The 21,521-nt window shown below is 35.7% G+C and overlaps 1 protein-coding gene across 5 annotated transcripts in view; it reads right to left on the bottom strand.

The window, feature by feature from the left end:
* Positions 1–21,521, bottom strand: part of SEMA3A (semaphorin 3A) — a 346,181-nt gene that overhangs the window by 175,614 nt on the left and 149,046 nt on the right. The gene's annotated exons all lie outside the window — the stretch shown is intronic.

Genomic DNA, 21,521 nt, shown 5'->3' with positions numbered 1-21,521 from the left:
GGACAGAAAAGTGGAAAACTTTTAATAATAAATAGGTGCCCCCTATTTATTTTGCTCTGTGCTTTTCCAGAAGAAAAACTCTGTGAGTGCTTTAGGTGAGAGCGTCTGCAGTATTTGGATGACATCTCTTCCTTCCTTTCACCACTATTTACTGTGGGTTGAAAACCAGTTATCTAGTCCCACCAAAGGGGATCACACTGCACAGAACAGAATTTTTACAGAACATGGCATCTCTTTTCTGTGCTCAAACCCAGTTAGTAAGCCAGTGTCTAGGAAATATTCTTAACTTTGAAGCTGAAGTTCATAGTTGCAAATGCGGGTGTCAGTATGGTTCTAATTAAAATGTAAAGGCTCGTGCAGAACAAGGCTTGGTGCTATGGTAAAGCAGAATTTTATTCTGGCATTGCTGCTTTCAGTCCTTAATATTCACACACCAGTGGAAAAGAAGGGGCTTTTCCCTTCTCCTCTTTAACAAATTCTTCTGCTTCTTGAGCTTAATTCATTAATCCTGTGGCATTGTATCTGCCAGATTCAGCAATTCCATTGATCAGCAGCATTGTTAAGAAAATATAATCCAAAAATAATGTTGATTTTGGTCATTCCCACACTTGTTATCCTGAGCATTTTCATGCTCCAGGCAGTGGATTAGAGCTCCAAAATGACAAGAGACGCCTGTCTGTTTTCCATGGATTACTTGCTACAGACACTCTGCAAAGGAATTCATGTCACTTTGAGATTATTTGAAGAATTGGCCTAATGAATTATCCTTTTGTGTGCAGCAAACAATCAGAAACAAAACACAAAAGATACACCATATTCAGGACTTTATAAAGCACATCATCTTACAATGATGTTGTTACACTCAATGTACTTCTAGTTGCATAAAGGATCAACTACTTTTTTTTTTTTTTTTTTTTTTTTTTTTTTTTTTTTAATAAGGAAAAGAAAGTAAGAAGCTAAAATTGTATCTTTCTAATGTAAACTGAATGTGTAACACTCCAGGCTACTTTCCAGCAACCAAATAAATAAAGTATGGTCCCCAGCCAACATATATTTTGCCCAGAAAACATATGGATTAGATACAATGAGTACTAACTTATCTAAGATTGCATTTTGAGAGATAAAATAGAGAATGATGTTAAAAGGGATGAGAGATGCTATCTCTTTGCATCCTTTGTAAGTGAGGCTGCTCACATTTTGCTTTCTTCTGTGGGATATGCCAGTCCAAAGACACAGAGAAGGGTAAAAACTGACCCTGTGGGTCGTCCTCCTGCTATTTAGCTCTAAGTAGTGCTAATCAGCTAGTCAGGCTAGCATATGCTACACCCCCTTAAAAGGAGAGGGGCAATAGCAGCACTTCAGTGGTGCTTGAAGAGGCTTTATATCTCAAAGACGCCCATTGCCATATGTTGCTTCTGCCAAGGCGAAACTGGGCTCTGCTTGGAAGGAATGATTTGGCCTACATGCCTACGGCAAGTGCCAGAAACCTCAACTCTGGGAATTCAGGGTGGGCAACAACTCACTTTCAAATGACAAACTATTCACCTTTTTTCCTTTGGTCTTTTGAAAGTGATCTAACTACTCAGTTTGGAGAGAGGGAAAAAGTAAAATCCCAACTTTCCCTGGTTCTTTAAATAATATCCTTCTCCCCTTAAGAAAAGAAGATCACATTAGTTTAATTATTCCATTGTTACTCAATGAGTTCAGAAGAAACAACAGTTCTGCATCATTTCCCATAGCTGTTCCAGACTTTATTTTTGTTTTCTGTAATGGCATTTATATGACATTCTATACAGTGTTTTACTTTCCAAAATCTGGATAGGCACTTGTGGGTTCTGTGTAACATTTCTGGTCTCATGCTGTGTGGCACTATAATTTGGAGATTTTTATACTGCCTATACTGCCTGGTGCAACAACTTCACATTGATAGATCCTATAAAAACTTCTACTTGGATGTGACTGGGCTTTCACTGTTGACCATCCATGCAGAATTATTCTTTCAGTCACTTATAAGTTGGCATTACTTGGAGCTTCTCATTAGTCAGAAATAGCCTTACTTGACTCATGATTACTTCAAATCTTCTTGCTGCTTCTGTGATTTTTATACTTAGAAGCTCTTGAAAGCTTAACTGCTCTAAGAAAGTCTTTAGTATGCTTTAAAAATGTACTTATGTTTTCAGAATTGTTTCCTGTGTCTTAGATGAGTCATTACTTGTTTATATCAATGTAATCAGGTACTTCTCAGAACTGCAAAGGAATAGCCAGAATCTGTTTTCGATTGGCAGTACTAGCTTTGTAATATTTAAAAGAAAGATTTCTTGGTTTCATTGTGCAATTTCTGGATAACATCAGATTAAAAAATAAAAAATCCCCAACAGCCTCTTAGAGTGTATCTGATTGCTAAAAACCTCCCTAGAGAACACGCTCCTGTAGGAAATGTGAAATCCTAACTCATATAGACTCCCTGCTATTTTCTCCTGTAGTAGGTGAGTTGCTTGATAATCAGAATATTTACAATTCTGCAAAGGGTCCCTTTGAAATTGCTCCAGTTGTATACATAATGATACCTGTAACACACTTTAGAATAACTGAATAATTATTGGTCCAAGAACAGCTTTAACCTAGAGCTCAATTATAAATAAATGCATTTGTCATGTGATGTGTGAGAGGCTCAGGGTGCAGTATCAAAATACTCTGAATTCAAAAGCAAAATCCCATTTAAGAAGATCCAGACCTCAGCTGCCACATTTTGCTTTCATGTCACAGACTTCCACTCTTTCATTTGGGATGTTACAGACTTTTTTTTTGTGGGGACATTCCAGAAAAAATATAAAAAAGATTGTTTAAAAATAATCTTTGTGGGAATATGAAAGGGGTTGCTTTTCATGCAGACTCAGTGCATATGCCAGCTCATGGAGATGAAAAAAATGTGAACTAGTACTGGAGAAAAGCTGAGTAAGCAGCAATGGAGAGGAACTTCAGATATTGGCCTCACTTCTGAAGGCAACATGTGTTGAAGCTTTATCTTTAAGTGAAAGTGCTGATATCAGACAAGAATCGAAACCAGGAGTCTACTTGACATAGTGCGTAATGTAGGTGCTCTTCTTCCTTTCATATGGAAGAAAAAAAAATCAAGAAAAAAGAAGAAAGCTGTAAAAGGTCTATATGGTGATGAAAAATGCTTGTGATATTCAGACCTAACTGGATTTATTGGGTTGGATTTATTTATTTATTTGTCTTTTACAGTGGTGATGATTATCAAACTAGCTCAAGAGGTTACAAATCACTGTTTCCACCTGGATCTTAAAGGCTTTAAAATTCTGTGAACTGGCAGTTTTTAAGTTCTGAAGCAATTACAGAGCAAAGTTACTTAAAAATGCACCAGCAAAAAGGGAGATGAAGGTGTAGATTTAAACATTTTATCAAGCTAAATTTGCTAAAATCACTGGCTTGCATCTAGATCTGGGAATATTCTTGTTCTTAGAAGTCTAGACATGTCAATCCCCAGTGCTCCCCTGGGCTACATTGCATTTGGTAGCTTTATTCGAATCTCCTGAATCTACACAAATCTGTAACTTTTTTATTATTGCATGTGATCAGGTTGTTAACCAAGCCAGTTAGTATCTGTCTTCTCTCAGTAACACTGCATCTTACTGTCTTGTCACAATCAACTTTTCCTTCATTTCTCAGGACTAATGAGACTGTACTATATGTGATGTTTGTTCTTTTGGCAGCATAATAGGATCTGTATCAGTATGATGTGTTTTATTCACAATACTTTCAGGTCTATTAAACACCTCATCAAATTCTTCAAAAATATTCTTTGCATCCTGTTCTGTAGACAGGTTATACGCCTGTCTGAACAGCAGCATTTGCAGATTGCTCTTCAAACTTAAACAAAACTTCTCTATTTCCTTGGCCTCAACTGCCTGATGTTCATCTTCATATTCAAATGTATGTGAACTATGATACCCAGAGCCATAGTAAGAAACCTGCTTTAAGTGCCAAGCATGTGGCATTAATAAGAGTAACGAAGAGCTTATTTTTCCCAACTCATGGTGTGGTGCAGTAGCTTCTGTTTCCAATGGATTAGCTCTGGGGTACTCATCCAAAATGAGCAAAATTTCCAAGTCTGTTACCTTTCAAACACAGCTACTTCCGTCCCTCTGATTTCTTATGTTTATTGGCTGTTGGGCCTTCACTGAGGAAATACTAACAAGGACATATGTTTTTTTTTGTTTTGTTTTTTACAAGGGATGAGGGAAATGCAAAGAAAGATATGACGTTCTAATTCTTCAGAGAAAAGCCAATTTAAGAAAAGTAATTACAAAGGGGAAAACAAAGCAACAGCAACCCTGAAACTTTTGGCTCCTTCCAGGCCTGACATTTTGAACTTTGTTGAGGGAATTGTAACCAAGCCGGAAGGCCTCCTCACAAATAACAGGTTTACATATAACAGATTAACAAATAACAGATTAACAAATAATAAATTTAATAGTTGGTGGATCTCTGAGAAGATAGATAATAAAACAGTCCTGTCCTGGCTGAAGAACCAGCTCGCAAGGTGTATTATATATAAATGTCTTACAGATTCAGTTACTTTAGCATTTATATCCAACTTCAACTTTTATCACCCACATTTTTTACAGAATTTGAACAACTAACAATACCTATTTTCCTGCAAAAAAAAACCTCAAATAACTGTTGTAACTACGAAAAATAAGCCCTTAGAAAGATGTAGATCGATATCAAAATATGTTTTTCAGAAGTTCATACTTGTCTTTGAAAATCTCTTTATGTTCTGATTTGCATGTATAGACTCCCCATACACCTTTCAAGGTCTGATCCTTAGGGATTTGCTCAGGGCCACACACTAAGACATTAAGATGACAAGAAATTGATCCTCTTTTTCTCACGTACTATGCCAACAATTGCATCCTTACCTCTTCATTTGTCATAGTACACAAGTCCTTCCTGTCAGCCCTAGAAGTCCCTCCTTATCACTTGGTATACAGAAAATCCCCAGTTCTATTGTATCTGGGATCCATCATAGCCAACCTTTTGGCCCTATGTAATTTTGCTTAGTAACCTTTACTGCCAACTGTCAAAGACTTGAAAGACACAACACTATCTTGTGTGCCACCCATTCATCACAGGCTTTTAAATAGCCCAGGTGAATTGCAGCAGAGTCATATGCACAAACCACAAACTGAAAGCGTATGCAACATCTGCTATTATCATTGTATGATCTGGACATTTTTTTTTTTCTTTCCTTTTTTTTTTTTCCTTTTTTATTTTTTATTTTTTTGTTGTTTTTCCTTCTTGTGCTGAGTGGTTTGTTAGTATATGACATAGACATAAAAGCAACAAAACTCTAACCACTGGCTGTCATCTTCATATAACTGCCCTATTTGACTTTCTAGACTGAAAAACTTTTTAATGAGGATGTTTTTTTCATAGACAAATTAGAAGTCTGATTTTGTTGAATAGAGTCTGTGGGTAGAAATCATCCTTGGAAGATCAAACAATATCACACAAAACATAGGGGCTAAAGAGTCAGCTTATGGCTTCAGATGCCAAAACTGATAGCTATTTAATCACAACTCTGCAGAAACTGGGAATGGTAAGTAAACTGTGATAGCCTAGGAAAACTTGGTTGAACTTTCAATAATTTGACCTCTGTGAATGCATTTAGAGTCAGCAATATGTGAAAGTGTGTGCTAGAAGGAAAGGGGAGGGGGAATTCAAAGAAAAACAGACTCTAAAAAAGCACTAACTAACTCTGTCTTTCCCCTTCTGAATCCCCAGTGAATAGGGGTTTCAGACAGGGAGGGGAACATTATCCCTTCTCTGGTTTGAATTTGTAACTATTTCAGAGAATCTTTCCACTACATTGTTCTCTTATTTGTTCTCTGACATCACAGTCCATGATATTTTAGGCAGGTAAAAGACACAGGAAAGAAAGATTCCTTCTGTCTCATGAAGTCTTAAAATCCAAAACAAAGTTAGAATGGAGCTGAACCTGTCAGTCATGTAAATCTTGCCTGTGAAAATTCAAATGTAGCTTGAACACATGCACACACACATACCATTAGAGCAATTCTGTAGGAAAATAATTGAAAACTAAGATTTTTTGTTTGTTTGTTTGTTTGATTGATTGTTTGATTTTGCTCTTAGGCATTCTAAAAATATTTCAAATATACAATATTTTGCTATCTCAATATTTATATATGCAAGCAGAGAGTACCAAAACTGAGAGTACTCAGACCAAAGTCTGAGCAGTTGCAGTCTATCTCTTCTCTCCAAGTAGCTGAAGATGCAGTTTCAGCACTCAGAGCTCCCTGGAGCAGTTCACCCAGTGACTGAGCACTAATGGCAGTGGTAAACGTAATAAAGGAAACACATGGCCAGATGTGGGGAGGAGTGCAGCCTGACACCCTGTTGGAGGTCATACGATAATGGAGATCTGCTGACACTGTGTAACATCTTTCTGCTCTTTCAGAGCCAGGCCCTGTACCAGAAGAGAAGGAAAGACAAAGATGCTGGTACTGCCAACAAATATTTCCCATGATAATATAAATTCTTAATTCTGGACCAGAATTAGCTACTTATCAACACCTTGGTGTCTTGTGATCAAACTAGAAAGGATATACATATATTAATAAGCCAGGTATTCTGTACATGCAAAATAGTGTAATCACAACATACTTTATGCTATACCAAAACAATCATGGAAAAGAGATTGGACTCAAGCCGGCACACCCTATATATACATATAGTTAGAGACAATACATGTTGTATACAAGTGTAATATAAAATTAGCATAATTAGCCTCCTTCATTTTCCCTGGCATTTCAAAATATCTCACAGATGGATCCTTCAGGTTTTCTTTTTTTTTTTTTTTTTTTTTTTCTTCTCTCTGTATAAAGCTTATATGCCTCTTATACTGATTTCACGAATCTCTAGGCCAAATTCCAGAGTATTTCTTGATGCTTTACATAGTAATTTTAAAAAATATAAATATGTGTCTATGAAGGTTACATTCCTCCTTTTTATTTTTTATTTTTCCTTACATGTTTTATCTCCACCTTCAAGTGAAACAGAACAAGAATATGTTCATAAAGACAAAAAAAAATCTATTGTTTATACTGATTGGTACAGACTAGGCAGCGAGGGGGAAAAAGCAAGGCATCTGTTGAATACAAATGAAGCCAGCAGGTTGATGTGTTAGTGTTTAGGTTCTGAAGCTGCTTGTCACTTGCTTTTAGAAGCTGAAATCTCACTTCCTCCTCCCCTACCACAGGACAAAGGTATGAAAAGCCTGGTGGCTTCAGAAAGGTGAATTTACATGACACTGCCGACAAAGCTGATACAAGGCCAGTATTTACCTATTTAAGGCAATTTTCCACCTCAGACCTAAGTTTACCAAATCTAATTTTGTTCCAAACAGTCCATTTTAGCTGCTGTTAAGCATCCCTGAAACTACTTGCCTTATGTTGCTAACGACAGGGAGGTGTGCTGAAGCTTAGAATTAGTGTCCTTAAAGAGTTTATTATGATGGCAAAACCAACTGTTAAGAGAGCTCCCCTGTGCCCAAAAGGTCTGTATTGTGCTTCAGAAAAGGGGGGGTTCCCAATAAATTGTGCAAATTGGAAAGAGGAGAAGAGGAAAAAAACACAACATCTCAGACTTCAAACAAATCTTGCTCTCCGTTTTTCTTCCAAAGTGTTGAACGATACATGATGTCATATGATGTGTGGTAATTCCCCCTTCTCTATTTTGAGGGGAATAAATGGTTTCTGTTTCTGAGAAAATGTATTAAAGCCAAATTTTACTCTCAGTTACCCTGATGTCACTCCCAAACAACAACAATTCAAATGCAGTTCCTCTAGATTTGCACTGATGTAACGGAGAACAGAATGCGGTGCTTGAAAAAACAGCTGTCACCTTATGGAAAACTTTATGAAATATCTTATTTGGAAACAAGTGTTCTTCTGTGCACTATATTTCCCTGTACTTTTTTTTTTTCTTTCTCATTCTTTCTTTCTGAAGACAGTGCATGAAAACAGAATCGCTGTTGTTTCTTAAGAATTTATCTGCTTCTGCACTTATTCCCCACCTGACATCATAATCCTCTGTTTGTGACATAATAATCATTTTTTACAATGACCAATTGTGATACTACAAGCAGAGCTTAACATCTGATCCGAAAAATGCATTTTACTCTGTTATCTTACATAACGTCATATCAACTTACAACTCAAGAGATAATAATTTCAACCAAGTGACATCAATTAAGTTTTCATACGGGGAGTGGTACAGTCGATATAACTCCCTAGAGATAATTCCCTCTGGAGTTTACAGTTTTATGATTTGACCTTTAAAAATATTCCCACTCTACTCAGTGCTTGATTATGTAAGTCAAATGACTTTGCCGAAGCAGAAAAATATTACACGTACAATTTAGTCCAGTTTCCCACTGGAGTTAAAAGTCACTACAAGCAGAAACATAAGAAAAGAAAAATTGAATGCAAATATATGTATATTTCTCAGGAATCATTTGATTAATTTTAGATACCATAATGATTTATGAGAATAACCTGAAAAGCAACATCCTTCTCATCCTTCTTGACAAGTGCTGAATGAATATCCTTCTAAAGCTTACGGTCTTGTGTTTAAGGATATAGTTTCATCCTATATTTTTGCTCTGAAATTCAGTGGTTTCTCTGTTCATCCTACCATCTTTGGCAGCTTCAATAGAGTTACTCATGGGTTTCAAATTTTACACATGTTTTGCTGGATCTGTGCCTATGCGTGTTGAAATGTTATGAGTAGTACATCCAGCACAATCCATATTTAAGGAAGGCCAATTTTTTTTTTTTATATATTTTTTTTTCCTTTAGCACGCTTTGGACTTTAAAGAAGGCCTTCCAGGAAAGACAGGAATCTGGGGAAATAGGTTATCAGATGGTGTATAAGCTGAATTTTCGCCTCCTAACAGCTGAAAACACTTGAAAAAATGTCAGACTATGACTAAACTTAAGTCTGATGACTAACTTAGACAGATGCAGGACCAAGATTTCTAGTCTCTCAAAGTTTAGGGAATAAGTAGACCATTACACAGAGATTTGAACTGTAAATTATTTTTCACAAATATTAAACTCTGGATCATTTAAATGACTGGATTTCAACATTTTTAATAGATATTTCTAAGGAAATTATTTTCTCAGATTAAATATTTTGCTTTCTATAAGATGTCAAATATACAAGCAGACAGGTGGACGAAATAAACAAAGGTTTTGTTTATTTTACTGAAATTGTTATTGTGAAGTCATTATTTCTCATTAAAAAGCTCAGAAGTTCCTACCCTTCCAGAAGTCTTGTTTTCATAAGTCAAGACAAGTCTGGCTGGTGAGGGAGTTATTTTCCTCTTGGTAAAATGTCCTACTATGGTAAAATGTTCCATCTGGAGTGCCCAGCTATAAAACTGTACAAGTAAATTTCTCAGAGCTATCATCTTGTCAAAAGCCATGTGCATACAAGATGAGTCCCTTACACCATAAGATGGATCCCTGATGACATGAATTAGTATATAGCATGTGTTGCTTTGGAAAACTTTGTTTAATATTGAACACTGGTTGATGATACTCTCCAGTGATATCACATTACAAAACTGATTATAAAAATACCACAACCACATTATGAATAAAGTTATCTATTCTTTTTGCCACACCAATGCCTTACCATGGAAATCCGTCCTAGATTTATTGACCGCAAATTATTGTATATGTGAAATAAATTAGTTGGAGAAAGAAGCATATCTTTATGGCTTTCAGCACATCTCCTGTGGAAACAGCATGAAAAATGCAAAACCTATTTCACTAATCTCTTCCAACATTTTGTATATGCAACAGCCATTTCCTCAAATGTTGTATTTCTTCACTGATCACATTTTCAAGACTCCTAAAGCAAAACTTATAAAGTACATTTTGATATAGACTGTTAACTTGTTTACTTGTTTATGTGTTTATGTGTTTTTGTTGTTGCTGTTTTTTAGAATGCTATATAGTTCAATTACTGGAAAGGATAAGTTTGAGATGGTTACTGTTGTTATTACGTGAAATTGAGCTGGGCTCTAGCCAAATGCAAGTCTCATTCTCATTAAGATGGAGACATTCAGATTAAAATTAAGAACCTTCTGATGAAATATACTGGAGGATAAAGTTACAAGTGGCAGGACATGTTACCTTATTTATCTAGTTGTGCTTGCATGACTTGCTAGGCCAGCAGTTATGACAAATGTTCTTTGCCCCACCGATTTTCAAGACTGTTTCCATTAAAAGTAACATGATTGAGTACACTGCTTTGCTCCTAGTTGAGATATGCTTCAACATTTATATCAAAGCAATTAAACTGTGTTATTTTAAAGCAATAAAAATGGTTCTGTAATTGCCACATGTTCTTCTCTGTCATTTTCAAGTCTGGAGACATGAAATAGTCTCCAGACTTTTTTTTTAGTTTAGTTTGTGGGCTTTCTGTGCAAGCTATTTCATCCTCTGACCTTTTTTTTTTTATTTATTATTATTTTTATTTTTTAATTTCTGATTCTCTGTTATATTATATAACATTCTATGTCCCTAGTTTTTTATTTTGTTTTGTTTTGTTTTGTTTTGCTAACATTAGGAATGGAGACACATCAAGTGAAATTATTAGTGTTGCCATTGTTGTTATCATTATTTAAAGCATTATTCTTGCTTGTACATTATAATAGTTGTACCTGGAATGTTACAGGCATAATCCTTGAGCCACTAAATTAAAACACTGAAGTCACACACCATCATGTCATTAACATACTCATGCTGGCAGATGAAAAATGTGTTACATATCTCCCTCTGACACATCTGCTCTTGTGCAATGTGGACCATCATCTTCATAAGTGTGTATTTATTTTGAGTGCCTCCATGTGAAGCAAATTAAGAGCCAGAATTTCAAATAATGAGTCTCAAAAAATATCTTTCACAGAACATTTCATTTGGAGGCAGGTAAAGCTAGCCACCATTTCTGAAAATCTCTTGGAAAGAATTGTTTGTGGGAGAATAAACTATTTAAAATTCTATGCCATCGATTCTCTTTGTGCGAGCAGACAAATTAGGAAAGGCCTTCTTTTCAGTGCTTGAAATTATAGGGAACATTTTTTTCTGTATAAGATTTTGGTATTTTCTGTGATTTTCTTTCATTCATGTAAACTAAAGTACCAAAGGCCTATTCAAGCTGCTTTGACATGGAATCAACACATGGAAGGATGTTGGGAATAGTTACCTGCAAGGCAAACAGTGGTAGCTCATACTGGATGTTTGAGCTTCAGGATTTAGTGGCACTAATACTACCTGCCTAGAAACAGCACTGGATGCATGGAAACAGACTAAGGAGCAGAACAGATAGCTTAGTACTTGAATAGTATTATATATGTTTCTGAAATAAGAAACATCACACTAGTCAGCAAACTCTGAGTTTTAGGCTCATGAAATAGGGCTGAGACATGGAACTGGGTAACTGAGTTGTTATGAATCTTTTGACTATGCAAACACTCAGCCTATCTAGTGTAAGGTAAAAATAAGTGATCTCATACCTCTGTCATCAATGCAAAAAGCACCTATAAGGTATACTTGTTTTTCCTCAATATAACACATTGCAGAAGCAATTACACCTAATATTGATATTTGTGGTTGAAAGTCTCAGTAGAGGCAGGAGGGAAAGAATTAAGACATAAATGATTAAACAAACTCAAAATCTAGTAATAGTCTCTGAGTTCAGAGTCTGTGTTCATGGTGGGAAAGAATTATAAGCTATTTCTTGGAAACATTATGATTAGTAACGGCATTAATGTTCAAGCTATTTATATGATATATTGTGTATTCTAAAAGAGAAAAAAAAAATCTGAAATAGTCATACTATGACAGTCACAGTTATACAGAAATGAAGACACTTCCCCATAAAATGTTATGAATTCAATTCAATGTATTATGTATATATCATCTTGTGTTCATGAGAGACCTCAAGTTTGCTGAGGAAAGCACAATGTCAAGATATATATGCGTAAAGGTAGGGGCTGATGTCAATAATGTGCTTTATTCTGTCTTTTGACATATATACCTGGGGAGGGTGAGAGTTGGGTATATATTTTTATTATATTAATTTACAAACATCTTATACGAATGGGTCCTATTTTCCTGCAAACTCCACTTCTGTTTCTGTCAAGTGCCTAGCTATAGCCAGCAGAGACCTGATAGAAGATATCTGCATTCATGTAGGTATCTTAGCTTCAAACTAATTTGCTTGCATGAGATAAATAACTTTAAGAGAGACATGGTTAATGGCATACTTATCCTGTGCACAATTGGAAGAGTTGGCTGTGATTCACTTCCGATTTTGATTTTTTACTGCCACAGCTACTATCAGATAAAAGCTGTTTTCAGGAACCAAGAAAATTGTGTTAGAGAGAACAGAAGGGTTCTGCCTCCTTCATGTCAGCTGGGAGTAGGAAAAATGCTGTAACTTCATTTCAGCAAGTTCTGTTAGGACACCTCTCAGTCAGAAGAAACTGTTACGTATATGTAAGCCATGATTTCAGCAGAGTCTAGAACAGAACAGTTTAATGTTATAATGCTGATAAATAAGTAATGCAAGCTTCAACTCAGAACAGACAATTATATGGGTTACAGATCAATTGGTCAGCTAAGGTATTTAACTGAGGCAGATGACATTTAACATTTAAAGGATTTTCTACTACTTTATCTGGGAAAGCAGCTCACACTACCAAAAGTTCCATCATAATGCTGATTGTCAAAGGAGAAATAAAAACTATGGATGCATAGAGGATTTCTTAGGCTGTATTACCAGAAAGTGATCCATTCACAGCTGGATCAGTGAACAGGGCAAGATTTGTTGTACTTACAACTATATCTATGCTGCTTCTTTTTATTTATGTAAAAGGATGTCTGAAGTTGCCTTTCAAAAATTAGCTTCACTGAATAACTTTTTCTAAACAACATTTCATATGCACCACTTTACCTAATTTTTGTAGGTAAAGATATTTCTCCAATGTTCCTGAAACAAGAGGAGGCTGTTAATGACAGGGGCAAAGAAAATCATATCTAGGTGCTCTGTTTCTACTATATTTCTTCAGTTCTGTGTTTCTATTCTATTCCTACTGATGGGCAGCCTCCAGGGCTAGGAAAGAGATGATAAAAATATCAAGAATTAATAAAGTATCTTTTTCTTGTATCTATAACCTTTGGAAGCTGAGCTGAGTTTCACAACAAAATTCTTTCAATAATAATAGAAATTTAATAACTGTTTTCATTAGAGAAGTGTTATCAGAGTTTTTTTAAAAAATCAGCCTGTTATTAATAGTTTATATTTAAAATGTATGATACTTTCCCTCTGTGCCGTCATTTAGACACAGACCAAAAGTTACACAAACCATTTGTTGATTCAATGGGGATGTGACATGATGGAATACTACAGTTAGGTGGAGTTTCTAATATCACTTTAATGCAATAAATAAGTCAATAATAATGCATAACATGGAAATCTGATTATTGAGTAAGAACCATCTTACAACTTCACTTTGAAAAACAAATGGATGCTCTGTCCATTTGGCTTGTGGAGATGGCTCTGACATATGGGCATTCAAAAAAAAAAAAAAAAAGAGGAAAAAAAAGAGAGAAAGAAAAAAAAAAACAAAAAACAAAGAGAGAGAAAGGCATATGCAATAGCAGTAGCCTTTACTGATAAACACATCTTCAGAAAACTGATCAAAGTGGTTATAAATAGTGCCATCAATTGACAGAAAAAAAAACATCTCATCACTTCTAGTTTTTGAGGGTAAAGGTAGAGGCTTCCTCCTGGCCACCATGGAACTTCTGATGCTGCTGGGAACAGTCTACATTTTGCATGTATGTACACTCCAAATCTCATAAGCATAAAGGAACCACATGCAGTACTGCAACCAAAGAAATCAAATAACTATGAACCAATAGTTATTGGCTCATATATATACTGTTGAAAAAAAGGAGTTGAATAAGTAGCTAAGTTCATGAAAGCAGGGTTTTTAACTTGGTTGCACATAGCTTGTTCCAGCTCCTCACAGAGAGACTCACAAATCATTTGAAAGCCTATATCTGAACATAAGAATAAAATTCTAATGGTGGAGGAGGATTTTTATATAAATGTAAAAGAAAACCAAAATATCTAACTTTGTCAGGATAGCGATCTGTGACATCTGAGTTCATATATAGTAACAGGTCTAAAATATATTTAGATTGCTTAAATCTTGGCTATTTTTTTTCTTACAATGTTGTCTTGCAGTAGTAACAATCAAATTTGCAGTGAAATGAGTGTAACTAACTCGGCACCTTATAATGCCAAGCAAAATACATTTTTCAAGAAGGTGGCATTATTGCTTTTCTGTCTACTTCTTCTGTCTTCTGAATATATGTGCCTGCCACCACTGAGCTGATGTAGCACCAACAACTAAAAGATGGGTAATGAGAGGCATCGGTGTACAGCAATCATTCTCTGGATATACTGTACACTCATCCCAGGAATATCAGATTTATTATGCAAGTACAGAACCAACATACAATGCACCCTCAATAAAACTGCCATTTCTGGGGAAAAAAAAAAAAGGATTTACAGATACCTCCTAAAATAATAGTTGCATTCATTATACACATAATGAATGGCATGACAGAGAGAAAGACCTAAGAGACTCTTGAGGAATGCAGAGGTCTAGTTTGCTACATTATCAGGGAGATCCTTCTGGCTCACTGGCTTTTTCCAACTTACTTAGGAGAAGAGAAAACATACAAAGGGCCCAGGATCTAAACAATATATCTCCTTAGGTTGTATGTGGATGGTTTATATAACAGAAGTTGTACATCTATGATATAAACAATACTAAGACCTGCTCAAGTAATATTTTGCTTTAGAAAAATAAAATAAAACATTAGTCATCCATAACCAGAGGCTCTGAGCTGTTGGAATTTTGAGAAGAAACAGAGATTGTAGCCCAGATCTGAATAACCATAATTTGAGTTCAATATAATAGACATATCTGCTGGAGACCTTAACACTACTAGGCATATGTACAGATTACAGTAGAGCTGAAATCATCAATGATGCAACAAAAATTTTTCCAAGTTTCCCTAAATGCTAAATTGTATAGGGACATTTGTCATAAATAATGCTGCCTAAGTTAACTGTTACAAAAAGGTATAATGGGCATCACAGAGAAGTTTAAAAAGGTTCTGAAACTGGTTGGGCTCATTTGAAGAACCAGTAATGCATAACTACTATGCCAGTAAGCAAAAATCCAATTTTTCTGTGGAAGTTCTAACAGAGGTTCTGGCAGAGACTATTTACAGTAGTGTGACTGAAAATGTTCAACACTGGTTCTTGCATCATTCTGACCACAATAACCACTAACCAAAAATGGGTTTCAGTCTGTTCAGAAGGAGTCTCTGACCTTAAGCAATGTAAATAAGAAGCTTCATGTCCTTTATAACTGCTTTTATTCCTTTCTTAAATGAATTCAGCGAAACATTATTTACTGTTAACAAAAGGGAGTCTGACAAAAAATTCCAGTGTTTGAGAACCTGGAAATGATTATTTTCTTGGACACAAAACTATGATTTCAAACTGATAAAAAGTGGGATAGGTTTAATAACCACAGTAACACTGTATGGGCATACATGCAGTAGAACAATGTCTATTACTGTGTTATGGAGTTATCAACACAAGAACAAACCTATCAGGTCTTGGGTTAGATGTGGACTGAGACTGCCAGAGCTACAGCTGAGATAAGACTGTGGAAAATCATCAAAGTTACCAACATGGGATAGTAGGATCAAAATTTTCCAAGGGCTTTCAAGAGATTGTTCAGTCCTAGATGGTGGTTTATTTAAAGGAAACAACCTGGCAATTGCTAAGGTGTTACAATAATTATATTCAAAAGGATATGCAAAAGTAATTTTATGGTCCAAAAACACCTTGGGGGAAGGGCAAAAATATTTTATAACAACGCAAATTAAACACTGGCAGGGCTTCCCACATAAGCCAAAGCTAAGTGAAAGAGTGATAAAGTAATTTTAATGATAAAGGAAAATCGGCACCTTGAAGGAAAGCAGGCACGGATGATATTGTTTAAATTGGCAAGGACAAATAGGCTTGTATTAGAATATAACGCTAACTCCCTAGAGATGACTTTAGCAGAAAATACTGTAGCTAAACATGTAGCCATACATGTATGTATTACATCTCATTTTCTGCTCTAAAATAGCTCTAACTTTAATAGAAACCTATTACATAGTAAATTCTGCCACAGATTTGATGATGTTATTTTAGGCAGTTTTAATACAGCTTCAGAATGCAACTATTAATTGATATTACTGCTAGTGCTTTACAAGTTAGCAAGAAAATAGTGCCAAAAAAATAAATAAACAAAAATATAATAGAAAATTAAAACCTGTGGAGGGAGTCATACATGCTACCAATTAAGCTGATGTGGGGTAGTACTTGTTTTACAGAATAAATAAAATAAATACAATACAATGAAATGAAAATAAAATAAAATAATACAATAAAATAAATCATGAATAGGATGTGAGACTTAACACAAAAATAGAGAGACACTTAGGGTGAAAAAAAAATCCCCAAATTTAATTTAACATGATCAAGAGAAGTCATCCTTTCATTAAATGAAATGAGAATATGTTCTGGGAATAGACAGCCAGAAGTGCAATACTGTCTGAAACTGTCACTCCAAACTAACATGTACTTCGAAGAAACGGTAATTTATTTAAGAATCTTGGGTAGACATTTATAAAGGGCACTTCCCTAAGTCAGTATTTCTTGGGTAAGAGTTGTAGTAAGTTGACACAGTGAAACCTGTGGGCACGGCATAATCAAAACAAATGAAACAGATGGTCCCAATGGGAAGGCATGAAGGTATCTGGGACAACATTTCAGAGGCTGCTGGTCACTTTAGAGCAGTTACAACTAATGAATAAAACATAACTGAAAAAGAGATTGTAAGTATATACATTCTGTATTATTTTGTTTATTCTGTATTAACCTGATGATGAGCCTTTTTTTTTTTTTTTTAATGCTTGGCTGTGAAAGGAAGACATTAAAATTCCAGTATTGGGATTCTATATTCTATATTTTTGAAAAGACTCATCACATGTCTGTTAAACCAGTACTAAAGCTATTTAGTGCCTCGTATGAATAGTACCACTCAGAAATCTCAGGAACTAAATGATGTACAATTTACTCAAATTTCTGGACTTAGCATTTTTGGAGGAATATGGCACTAAAAAAAAAGCCTAAAAGAGCTGGGTCTGTATCCTTGATTCTCATTTCTTGCCCATCTGAAAGTGAGTTGTAAGAAAAACACGCAAAAAAAAAATAGATGAGCATATTGAGTACCATGGCTAAAACATAAACAGTAGCAGAGCCAGAGTAACATGAAAATAAATTTAGGTTCAGAACCACCCAGCTGAACTATTTGATCTTTATTTTAAAACATTTATCTGAATAAATTTTCTACACCTTTGTTAATGTTAGAAAAATTACTTTCTGTTGCTGCTTTCAAAAATAGTACTCTGACTTATTTTTCTAAGTCCTTCTATAATTTGTGTTCCCGGCTGTCTTTTTGTACAGTTAACATCACCAGGATAAGCTGCCAGATGAAACAGCTACTGCTTATATGAACCCCACTGTTGGATATTGCCACTCACAGGTAGGGAGGTTGAACAGATTTTCTGGTCATATTCCTGAGAATGAATGCTCAAACTGCTTACTTTTTGAACAAGCATCTCCACCAAAATGGTAAATGTTGAATGATGCAGGTCTTACAGGCCTTTGATTCGGCCTCTCATATTAGGCTGCCCCTCACCTTCTAAACAATGCTTAAATATGGGTCTAAAATATGCTAATATCCTACTTCTATCACCAGAAGGGTAACAGCTGTGTTACAAACATGGGAAAAGCAATTATTAAGGTAGCGTTTTCTGCAGTTCTCATAGCTGGAGCTCTTATCCTGCTGTAAAAATCTCTGATTACCTCTTATCTTTGTTTTTTTTTAAGATCATTAACTAACAAATTCTCCTCATTCTTCTATTGTATAACCAGCAAATAAAAGTGTATTTGCTGTTGATCTGATTACAGTTTAATGTGTTTGTGCATGTGTGTGTGCAAAACTCCATACATGAGAATGATTTACCAAATAGTGTATTGAAGATGCAATCAATTGCATTTAATCTACTGGATAACAATCTGAGTCATCTAATTACTTTTTGGAGATGGAAAAACAAACAAACAAATAAAACACTACGGTCTTTGAATGGCATTTGTCATTGGATGTATTCTAAGACCCCCTGCCCTGACAACACTGCTTTATTGCTTCAGTACTTTTATTGATTTCTCACCCAGTTCAGCTGGGCATTCCATTTTCCATGGCAAACAATTCCACATACATAATATCTTTCATTTATTGCAATTCTTTCTTTTCTATATTCACCCTAATAGGATATTTTGGAATGGAATACTAACAAAGCTAGCTAATGAATTTTTTTTTAATAAAGTAAAGACAACTTCAAAGAATTGTTCAATTACTGATTAATTGAATTACTGATCAAATCAGCTGCAGATCATTTCCTCCTTTTATTAACCTTCCAGTCATAGCTTTTGTTGGAATGGGAAACCAAAGTGACCCCTTAAATTTTAGGCTGCTCCCATCTACATTCAAATCTCTCTAATGTTTACTTTATGACTGTGTTTCTTCTTAGGAGCTTTTTTTATCCTAGTTATGCCAGGTGAACTATGACAGGTGCAAACTGGAGAGCAGTAGATTAGGTGTGTAAAACAGATTGGGTATTAGATGTACAAAGTCTGAGACAAGGATTTTAAGCCAGTCCAAATCTTAGCAACACTATTAGTCTTGAAGATCTAACTTTTCAAATCTGAAACCAAGGCTGTAGGCATTTGAAATGTCACAGATGGATAAGGAGAGTGCTTTGCTTCAGTGAGGGGGGCCGAGGGTAACACATGGATGCTGACGATTTTGTACATCATCTCAGGTAACATGAGCACTTCCAGTGACACCAGTAACACAAACAGACATACAAACATAAAACCCACAAGACAAAATGTTCCCCTATTCCTGTTGTTCTAGCTACAGAAATTTTGACAGACTTCTTGTTTGCTCAAATTATCATCAAAAGATTGTTCTTGTACAGCACTAGAAGACATAAATAAAAGCAGCAGATTTGTTATTAATTCATGTTTCTCCCATTAAATCAAGTTGAAGCACTAACTGCTTTTGATTGCTGTGTTTTGCTATCAGTTGCTCGTTTACTTTTCAACAGAAGCTGTACAATGCCTTTGGTGCCAAATGTATGCCAGGTGTACGCATGTGTTCTGCCCAACAGAGAGCAAGCCAGAGGCTCTATTTGATGAAACAAGCAGACTACTGTTGGGGTAGAGATGAGACAATGTTTGCTTGAATTCCCACAGTGCGCTTGAGAAATCTGGCGCATGTCACCTAGCGAGATTGTCAGCATTACTGTGAAACTTGGTTTGGCTCTTTCATGGGGTGGAGGAAAGCTGGTGACACTATTTCCTTCCTTCTTGTTCTCTGTAAAAACAAGAACAGAACTTTGGTCACTGTTTAGGAGGACAGAAATTTGGTGTTATGCTGGTGTTTATAGAGGCAACCACTTCTTGTCCCTGTTTGTAAATGTCATCATATGCACTGCTTAAACAGGTTCTCATGCACAAGCAAAAGGACTGCACAAGTCATGCTGCATGACCTATGTGATTGCACAGTGCAGATGTATAGGTCATAGCTGCCATGACTGGATTAGCATTCACTGCCCCTTTGTACTTTCCCTGACCTGAAAACTCTGAGTTTACTTGACGTTAAGTCTAGCGTTAGTTCTATCTCCACACAAATCCCTGCTTTTAGCTTGTGCTGGCTCAGCCAGAAAAAAAAAAAAAAAAAAAAAAAAAAGCAGCTAAAATTCAGATAAGCCTAAGCTTATGAATCTCAAACAGGGCCAATTTGCAATGCTGATACAAAGCTCCTCTCCAGCCAGCTACTGGGGTCACACACATGCTCAGAGATAATGATGGCTCATGGAGAAAAACTGGTGAGGTGATACAGCTCACTGCTGTGTTGAGAATCGCCCAGCATGTCATCTAATTAGGTTATCAGCTTTGCTCTGAAATGACGTGCAGATAAGCACAGTGCTCAAGTGGACTTAGGATCAAAAGTGCTGCTCCCCAGTGGGGTTTTCACACTCAAACTTTCTTAACACAAATGGTGTAAGTGTAATGAAGACACACACCTAGAAATGATCCCAGGCCTCTGGGCAGGCCATACAGTCTTTGTTGGAGCAATGTTCAAGATTTTTATGTATTTTGCCATTTACGTTAACCAAGGTTGTCCTTCTCACATGTTCTGCTTATATTAATAGTAATATTAAACAAACAAACAAACAAGCTACTAAGTGGATGTTTTGTGACTTAAGAAAAATCTAATTGTAAACTTTCCTTCTAATTACAAAATTTGGAAGTTCAGTAGAGATATAATCTAGCATATTCTCTTAAAACTCACTCAAAGTGATTGCAATTGGCTGATTGCTCAGTGGTGTAGAAGCCTCTGGTCTCAAAGAAGAAACCATGAATTCTTGGACCATGCAGGCCACTCAGGGATACTGAGTTGAGCAGCTCACCAGGAAACATCCAAAATTAGAAAGAAACTCCTCAAGTTGTACTAAAAAAGACTTTCCCCATGACTTTTGAGTCATAATACAAAATGTCTTTTATGCCTTGATATTTCATTTCAAAATGTTTTTTATTATGGAATCAATGGAACAAGTCATGACCAAACCTTTAGTCATTAACTTTTTTTTCTGATCTACTACCAGTTTGGAAAGTGGTGACCCCATGATTCATATATATTATGCCAAAGCAGGAGTGGTATGAATGTTAAATTATTTGCCATGTTCACAGACTGTCAGCTGGGGAAGATAGCCAGCTTTTCAAAATAATTGCAAAGAGGTCAACACAGCTGTATCATATTTTCAGCTTGTATTCTTTACTAGTGAAACCAATGTCCAATGTTCTTAAACCAATTCTCTCTTTGATTAACACAGGTTTCAATTAATATATCCTCTCGCTTTAAATAAAATAAAGGAAAAAAAAACAAAACACAACACATGACCAGTTATTCTGATCTGTAATTTTCTCCTAAGCAATGCTGTTAAAATGTCACATTTGCAAAGCAGGAGAAAACGAAAAAAGTGACAAACAACAGTTGTATAATTGCAGTGTGGATGATATGAATAGATGAAGCGCATGAGCTAATTGTGAGAAATGAGAAGTATGAATTGGGATGACATCACGTAATCAAATTCTTTTTTTTAATGTTTCATATCTCACTTCTGCAAAGTGTG

This window comes from Anas platyrhynchos, chromosome 1 (genome assembly GCF_047663525.1).
Source record: "Anas platyrhynchos isolate ZD024472 breed Pekin duck chromosome 1, IASCAAS_PekinDuck_T2T, whole genome shotgun sequence".
Lineage (NCBI taxonomy): Eukaryota > Metazoa > Chordata > Aves > Anseriformes > Anatidae > Anas > Anas platyrhynchos.
Note: the sequence above shows the minus strand (reverse complement) of the source record. Positions and strands in the feature narration are given on the sequence as shown.